Genomic DNA, 9391 nt, shown 5'->3' on the forward strand with positions numbered 1-9391 from the left:
AAAAAAAAAAAAAAAAAAAAAAACAAAAAAAAAATATACCGACGAATTGAATACCTCCTTCTTTTGGGAAGTCGGTCAAAAAGCGACATGCACGGATCATGAACTGTTTATAACTGGCACAGTCAATCCGCGCAACTCATTTCTAAAATAGTGCAAATCGTTAGCGGGCGAGATGGACATCTGGTACTCGCTTTTGACGGCTCATTGCTTGCCACTTAATAAGGCGTAAGTTTTGCGTCACCGAGTGCGGCCCTCCGCCCTCGAGCGCGCCGCTAAGTGCCAGCCTCTTCCACTTCACCGCTCGTTCTTTTCTAATGGCTAGCCGAATGGCCTTTTGAATGACATCTTTTGTTTCTTTGCTCTATCATCATACTCTCCCTATTCTGATTTGTCACAGTTAAGCTTTAATGTTTTAATTAGAATGCGAATTTTAGATCGCTGCAAGAACGTACTACTGTGTATGGATGTACAATAATAAGCAAGTTTAAACGAGAAACGTCATTACATCACGATATAAATGTTTAAAAAGCTCATCACTATGTAACGAAACATCGCTCCAGCCCTTGCCGCCGCTTGGAATTATGAAAATTATGAAGTAATATTGAATAGTTGAATAGCAGTAACTGGCTACAGGCAGGGATTTACATCACTATGTGCGATCTCGATGGGTAACGAAGGCCGACGAATTAATTGAATATTCGCCGGTCAATTAGGCGGCGCAAAATACCAGACCGATGCTGATTTGAGAGGCCGCATTATTTGTTCACCGCCGGTCGGCAATACTATTTAATTACATTCCAGTATTCATTTGGATTTGCATGAGCTTATTTTCAATATACGGCCTGTGATCAATGTTCGTTAGTTAGTCTGTCCGAGTTGATTAACCCTCATTGTTCATTATGCCGCTGTATCCCGTTTCAGACTAATTTAATACTTCAAATTTTTGAATGATTGATTTTGTAAAATAATTTGATTTCATTCAATATACACCTACTATATAATTATGCGGCGTACACTAATTTCAAACTTTTTAATTATAATTAACACATCGCTATTTTTCGTTTCATCTGTATCTTCTATTCTATATACATGTAATAAAATTAGAGTGTCTGTTTCTAATATAAAAGGAAAATTCCAGATTTTGGGAAGATGATGTATTTGCGTTGCTAATAACGAAAACGCGTTTAAAAAAATTGTATGTCGGTCTGTCTGTCTGCAAGCCGCGTTTGTTCCAGGCAATCTCCAAAACGGCTGGGCCGATTTCGACCGAACTTTCACTAAAGGGTAGCTGACATAGATGGGCATATTATAGGCTACATTTTTATCTTAATATTGTGTCGACGAAGTCGCGAGCAACAGCTAGTTTGATATAAAAGATCTAATGCGGGATGGATAGGGTATATGAAGTCGTTGGATTGGACTATTAATGGATTGTTGAGCGATTATTTTTTATATGCGTGCTATATATAGGACATAGCACACGTTATAAATTTGTTGAATTTAATTTTATAATTAAATGGGAAGACAATTACTTGTTGTTTTAAGGATTTATATCAATTTTTCTCATTTAAATTTAAAATATACGCTGATTGCTTGAATATAAACTATTTCAATATTACTGCCTAGTAACTGGTTAATTATTATGTTAACCCCAAAACGTATCCATATAATTTACCTTAACGTGATCGACTTGGCCACTCGCTGATCTATGTAAATATCATTGAAAATATGAGCAAAATGAAAGTACGGTACATTTCACTAAATCTGTATGAATGTTGCGTATGAAATTTACTGTATTCACTGCATTACAACGTATGCGAATATCTGGTAGAGAAGCGATGCGGCCGCCGCCATCGCCACTGCGCATGCCGCCCCAGCCGCCCCAGCCGCCCCAGCCGTAGCTAGCCCGAAACCTTCCAGCGACTAATTACTAGACAGTTATGTGATTTAATTTACCTCCACGTTTGGAGTTTCATTTCAGAATTTCCATCACTATTTATTGCTCATTGAACTGTGTTAATTGAAATTTATTAAATAACCCGGTTCGCCGATTCGGTAATATGTCGAAAATATGATAATAAATCGTATGAATTAAGGTTATCCCGCACTTACCAGTTTCTCGCCCACCCGGTATGTACCTCCGCTCCGTCTTGCGCTCACCACGAAACTCTCTCCGTAGCAACGATGACGTCGATCGCAAGTGTAAATCGCGAAGCGAGTCGGTGGCCCGGGTGGAGGTAAAGTTGATAAATGCGCGTTAACCTTTAACATTACATTATCATTACGTCGGTACTCTGTCCTTATTAGTATTTATTTTTCTCAGATAATTTGTATGTTGCAAAATGTTAATGACTGCTGTAGTTTTAATTTATCTTCATTGCGCCTAACGATACCCAAAAGATATGTACGTACGAACGTATGCCAAAAATTCAAATAGGATATTTTTCTCCAATTTACCTTGATACTCTAGGACAAAAAAACATGCCTTTGCTAACTATTCTAATGCATATTGTAATATAACCAGTGGTCTAGATTAAGAGTAATCTTCGAATAACAAACACCTTTTCGAATGGACAAAAATAGCTTGTTTAAATATAATATCTCCACGTGTTGGATCACTCCCGCGATACTACTGGCAGTGATACCAGTGGATATGCTAACCCATTCATGCTTTGTATTAGAAAATTAATTAATCCGGAACGTATGTAACTAATACAACTAGATATACATTGTTGTGGAGCAATTTATATTGAATTAGTAACTACATAGCGCGGGTCAGTCAATTGCATGTTGATTTTGGTATATACGCATACCTTCTATGTATATGTAATCGCTTCATGTATTCAGCTTGCCAGCTTTGACTACTGAATAAGGATTACGTCGAATGCACTAATCGATGTGCACTGATACACCTAACGTGCTTATGCTTCGCTACACTTAATACTACCAATCCATTGCACAGTGAACCGTCCAGCCGTCTATCTCTTTGCCTTAGTATTCATCAGTCATTTTGTTTCTCTAAGACGTTACAGCGGTTACCAATAGTGAAAAAAAACATATGCAAGATGCCGGGATATGATGTATCACTTTGAATGAACACAATCTTTTTTTAGTTTTGTCGGTTTAAATACGCCGTGTTAATAGTTATGTGATTTTATTTTAATTCCAAAACTATGATTCAGTTGTTTAAAGGTTGTAAGAACACACGAAATGATTTGTGCCCGAACTTGAATGTTTAATGACCTCTCATGTAAACTTTGTCCCTTTGCAACCGTTATAGGGACTGTTGATACATATTGGTCTTCTGTAAGTAAAAGTATATGTACATAAATGGATTGTTTTCGGTTGTCTGTTCTGAGGAAGCAAGAGTTTTACCAACTGTGTTGAAGCGCTAATCATTTTGACCGAAAATCTTCTGTTCTTCAACAGCTTTCGTAGTCGCATGTTTATGTAGCTATGTGAGATCACGCAGATATTTATTTGTATTTTGTTCAAAGGACCCGAGCGTATTACTTACTACATGTGTGTAACTTTTCCTACCTTTAATATGTGTTTTAAAATGATTAAAGACTGTCCGCCTTACCTTTACCAAAGGAAGCTTTTTCTGAAAAGTTTTCCTATCTCCGCCTACATTAATTTTATGAGTCTGGCTTTCCTTTAAAATTTCCCGTTTCATTTTGAAGCGGGGAAATTAAAAACGAAACTACATCATGGAAAGTCTAATTAAGTGTTGTCGTCAATAATTACTTACTATCTCTTTGAGAACGCAATTAAGGTATTTTTTTTAATTACTTAATATATTAATTGATAAAAAAGTAGCCGACTATGGCTAGAGAGCTTGGAGGGTTATAATTTTTACCATTGTGTTTGTTGTTCTATCATTATTATAAGCATTTGTTACTACAACTGAGGCAACTTTTCTTGGATGACGTTTATTTAAGAAAAAAGGATAGGAAAGTAGTAGAAGTGTGTATGTTGCTATAACCGTGGGAAGACGCAAAGGGCAGCATTACAATTACAAGGTACGAGATGTCGCCTCGCAATTGCGCTCCGTCTCCTTTTGCAAGTCGCTCCGACAAGCTCCATTTTGTTTACACTACGTGTGCTCGCTTCGCTGAGTTTTCCGATCGCCTCGCCTCTAGAACTTTAACATCCTTTCATGTTGCACTGATTGCTGCTTGCTTCCTACAGACGATCCCGCCCGCCTTCTCTAATACAAACATTATAAATTTGTCTCGATACGTTACTGCTTTACTTTGCATTGCTGTTTTTTATTTTTATTTTAAATAGAATATCAGGAATAACATTACGTTACTGTATCCAAATCAAGTAAATTACATAAAGCTTAGTAGGGTTGATATTGCGGCGCAGAAATATATTAAAACATTATGATGTGGGCCGCACCATGATCAAAGCCAGGCGAGGACGGGCGCGCACCCGGGGCGCTAAATGCAATCAACGCTAGCTTCATATTTCTCAATCGATTCACATTTACCGCACAGGGCGCACGGCGCGCACCGCGCTAAGGACATGACTGCACTTAATACTTTGTAACGACTACAATTACTCTCTTGCAGAAGTCGAGTTTTTTCATTCTCTAATTTAGGTAGATGTACACACCATAGAAGACATTTTCACACCTATACCTCTCTACCGAGTAGCTCGATGCTGTCCTTACCTAGGTTCGGGGTGATTATCCCTTAGTCAACCACGCTAACTAAGTTAATTACTGCAATTTGGCCATAGACTTTTTTTTTCAAAAGCATGTAAATAAAACGGTTACTATTTGGGAAAAGAAAGGGGAATAAAGCAACCTATAGACTCAGGCCCGAATTTCGAACGTCAACTAACAACTGAATGTGAACAATGAATTCTTGTTGAGGTGGTCGCGCACGTCCGCAGCCGCGCCGTCGAGCAGCTCGTTATATTTAACAAGCATCGCCTATTCATGTCCTTTGCTAATCGGGTCGTTCTGCAAACATATTATGTATTTGTCAATGGCCGCATCTCAAGTCGCTCCCACGCGCACTATTCTCCCGCTTACAGTCTCCGTGATCTGCTTAAGAGAGGAGCAGCAAAACTGATTGTAAAGTTATCACTGCGTACGCTACGACTCACGATTTTACGTATGCACTTGTTTGTTCTACATGTAATAAGATAATATGCATTTTTGAAGCTAGAAATGCACTATAAAGAAGACGGAATCCGATTTAGTTTAGATAAAGACATATAAAAAATTAGTATTATACCAAAGCGATGTTATTGGATAATGGGTGGATGGATAAATAGATGCTTTGCTAACCGTGTACCAATCTAATAATTTATTAGGGACAAAACACACGGACACTGTTCATCATCTGCCTTTGTCTGTCCACTGCTGGACATACAACTTGACTCTGTTGATGTTTTCGTTAATCTCAATGATGTGATCCATTTTAAATCGTAGAAGAAAAATGTAATTAAGTTCACCTGCAATATGAAATTGTGCGGCAGAATATTTGAAGTACTTTTTATTAAAGCATACCAAAGATTTATAGTAATAAAGCATACCATGATGAGAAACTGCAGGAAGGCACGAAAAATGACTTAAAAACAACTCATAATGAAGTGTGCGATCTTTGTAACAAAGCGTACAAAAGAAACATACAAGTATTTTTAATCATCATTTTAATTTTATTTTAGTTATAATATTTTAAGTTTTGATTGTCCAAAAATTACCTTTCTTTGATACGGTGAACAAAGGTCATTTTTATAAAAAAAAATATCAAGTCATTTTTTAATAGATTTTAATTCAATTTCGATTGTCGAGTATTGAGATGGTATAAACAACAAGAGAATTACATTAAAATATCTTTGTATGCTTATTTCAATTAAGTATAAATAAATTATCTCACTACAATGCCAACTAAACACAATAGAAATAGATATTTTACAATTCGTTTGATGCTCGTGAGCACTTCTGTGCTCCTGATGGTCTTGATTGCGGGTATTACTCATACACTCGTATATACCCATGTATATGTCGGTTATGGAACTGCATCTAAAAAAACTTACTTCCTGAAAACAAAGAAAAAAAAGAAGCGTGATTTAGGTGAGTAAGCGTTCTTAATTGTCTCATTAATTGCGTAATTCGGCGCCGAAGTCCCCGCATGCCAATATTTAGAAAAAGGTAAAGTACGGCAGATGTATAGCAGATGACAGATGCAAAACAAAATGCTAGGAGCATATCGGTAATAATCCTGGCTACTTCCTTCCGGGTGCGTGCGGTAGAGTCGGTAGGTCGGGTGGGCGCTAGGTAGGAGCAAGGAGGGCGTGCTCCGCTCATGGGCCGGCACACCTCCCTGCGACGAGCCGCCATCAACGGGCACGCCTCCCGCCGGCGATGCGCCGCGAGCTGCATCCGACGTGTGCGTTCACAGTTCACAGTTCCGCCAACATCCGGTGTGCTCGGACGCATTCTCCTCTCGCAGTAGGTCGCCATGGGCTAGCGCCGGAGCCCGCTGTAGCTTCGATCCTACACTTTGAACTTTTCATTACCGGTTTTTTAATCTTTATGATGGGTTAGTGTCCTCTAATACCGTTGAAGATGGCCGGAACATCCGGAAGCCCCGATACGGGAGGGGATGATGGCACTGATTGTACTAACGGCGGTGCCCCTCTGCCGAGCCGGAGATTTGTGAGCTCTCGAGCTTTAGCGTTCCGAAACGCGTACCGGCGAGTGGCTCGTTACTGGTCGAATTCGAATGGCGGCGAGGAAGCGGGAACGAGCGGCGACGCCAGCGGAGAAGCGAGCGGCAGCTCGAGCAGCAGCAACGGAGGCGACGGCGCGCATACCGACGACGGTATTCACTCAGGTACACTGCGCTTCCGTACGCGATGCACTTTTCAGCATTAGCTAAAAGTTCAATTTGGCATTGAGCATTCTCTAAACGACATGATAATACCCTTTCTACCTGAACTGTATAGTATCAAAGCTAAATTAGAAAAATGTTTGCAATTCAAAACATGTTATCATCATTCATCATCAGTCGTCGTGATTTTGTATGAATGTTTTCTAATTTATGGTAATTTCTTGAAAGTTACTTAAAATGTTTAAAAAATGTCTCCTGTTCGAGCCGAACTTTTTATGCCATCGTAGCGATTAAAACATCAAAAGATTGTTTCTTTATTTTATATAAAAATAACAAGTTTTAGTTTAGTTAAATCTTACTTAGTAGCCTATGGGTTCTTCCAGACTATGTCCTATATTTATGACAAATTTAAGGGAGTCGTTCTGAAGATACGTAGCCGTCCAGCCATCTATTTAATTTTGCATTTATATTATGACTAGCTTTCGCCAGCGTCTCTGTTCGCGTGTTATAAAAAATCCAAGTATTATAATAGCTTATGTCTTCGTCTAGACTATCCTCTACATCTATGCCAAATTTCATCGGCATGCATTCAGCACTTTGGGCTACAAACTCTACGAACATACATCTAAATTCGCTGTTATAATATTAATAAATATATAAAATTTCTTTATTTTACTGCACTTGCGATTTGATACAAGAATAAATGATTTTCTAATTTCCTTAATGGTATGTTTTGCAATGTAAACTGTTGACGTAGGGCGACACCGCGATTCAATAAACAAAAGTATTAAATGCCGAGTAAAGTGTTAGTAGACAAGATCCCTTAGAAAATTTGTTTAAAACCACAATCTTTATATTAAACGCTCCTGATAACGAACACATTTATTTCGATGAGGAATTATATTTAAACCGAAACTAACATAATAACGTACGGTTTTTAATCTGTTTTCGGTTATCTAAAGAAACTTTAGAAGGTGACATGCCATCGCTGTTTTTTGCAACATTTTTAACATTAATTATTACTTACATCGGTACTATGGTTTAAGTCACAGGGAACAGTTATTAAAATAAAATAAGCGAGAGCGTAATAATGCTTCATAAGATATTTCTGTTAAATAAAAAAAGTTAATGCAGTGAAAAGATAAACAACGACATACCATCTACAATAACCTTTGACCATTAATGACAGGACCTGTCATCGCGCATATTACCATCCGTCAAATAAAAAACGAACAACTCTACGCTAGCTTGTGTTTGTTTGTGTGTGTAAAGTGTTGAGTAAATATGCGTTGATTGAAACGTCAGCTTGATATTTACACATGTATGATTATCACCTTTACCTCAATTTAACTAACACCCCCCCAAACATGGCTGAATGTCTTTAGTTCCACAGCAGCTTTTTGTCCTAATCCGTTCCTATATAGTCATAGCCAATAACAAAGTCCAGGAGCAATAAAAACAGTGTAAGGTTGATAACTGTCGTGGTGTTAACTGGCACGTTATCAACGTCGGCACGCGACCGCGCGGCCGCTACTACTATGTTTGTTTTAAAGTACGTGCACATTATGTCAGGCTGCAACAGGGCGGGCCGGCCTGCGTCGCAGACAACCAAAATCCGCGTCGGAACATGCGACTCGCTCGACTAGGCGCGCGGAAAGCTGAATATAATTTTCGATGATTCATACAAAATATGCGCGAATGTTTTGAGCGGAGTGTTTTCTACACAGCGACCCGACCCTCTGCGGCCCGACATAATGAGCACGTCCCTTTAAAATAGCGGCCGCGCCACGCTGCGTGTTGTTTGTTTATCAGAAAGGCCACGGCATTGTTGTGGCCGGGTGATTCACTCTAAACGCGCACGGCGGAGAGCAGAAGCTGCCCCCGCTAAATATAACGAACTTCGTGTTTTTTGCGATGCTCGCTGCCCAACTGACCAGAGAGGGGCTCCTTATCTACTACGGGCTTCTCCTTTATGACACTTCATCTTAAGAAGTGCTTTGGACCCACGCGAACGCTCAACCTTGCGACTCGAATTCATTGAAAACCGTTTTCATTAGTTTTATTCAACCTAATGTCATTCGACGAGCAAACAAATAATTATAAAATTATAATGATAACCTTAAAGTTCCTTTTAAGGTTACTCCAACTTCTTCAATTATATCAATTTGAGATTTATTTACAGACAAATTATTATGATGCTATTTTCAAAAGACTGCTTATTTCATGAATATCGATTGTATAATTAACAAATTAAAAACATATGCCGCGTTAAAGAGATAAAAAATAAAGTAAGTGGTATTGACGTTTGCGAGATTGTTGTGAGAGTATCAGCGGGCGCGCGGTGACCGGCCACCGCACCGGTCAGAGACGTGCGCGCGCGACCGCTTCCATATATGAAATTGAATGGGTCGTCGCACGAGGCTTGCACAGTAATGCGGCGCTAGCGGACTAGCGGGCGGCAGTGGGTCCGCGACTCGACCGAGCCTCGCTCGTCCCGCGCTCCTCGGCTCCGGCGCTAGAAGCTCGCAGCGCGCCTGCGA

Source organism: Papilio polytes, unplaced genomic scaffold (assembly GCF_000836215.1).
Source record: "Papilio polytes unplaced genomic scaffold, Ppol_1.0 DF824358.1, whole genome shotgun sequence".
NCBI classification, from domain to species: domain Eukaryota; kingdom Metazoa; phylum Arthropoda; class Insecta; order Lepidoptera; family Papilionidae; genus Papilio; species Papilio polytes.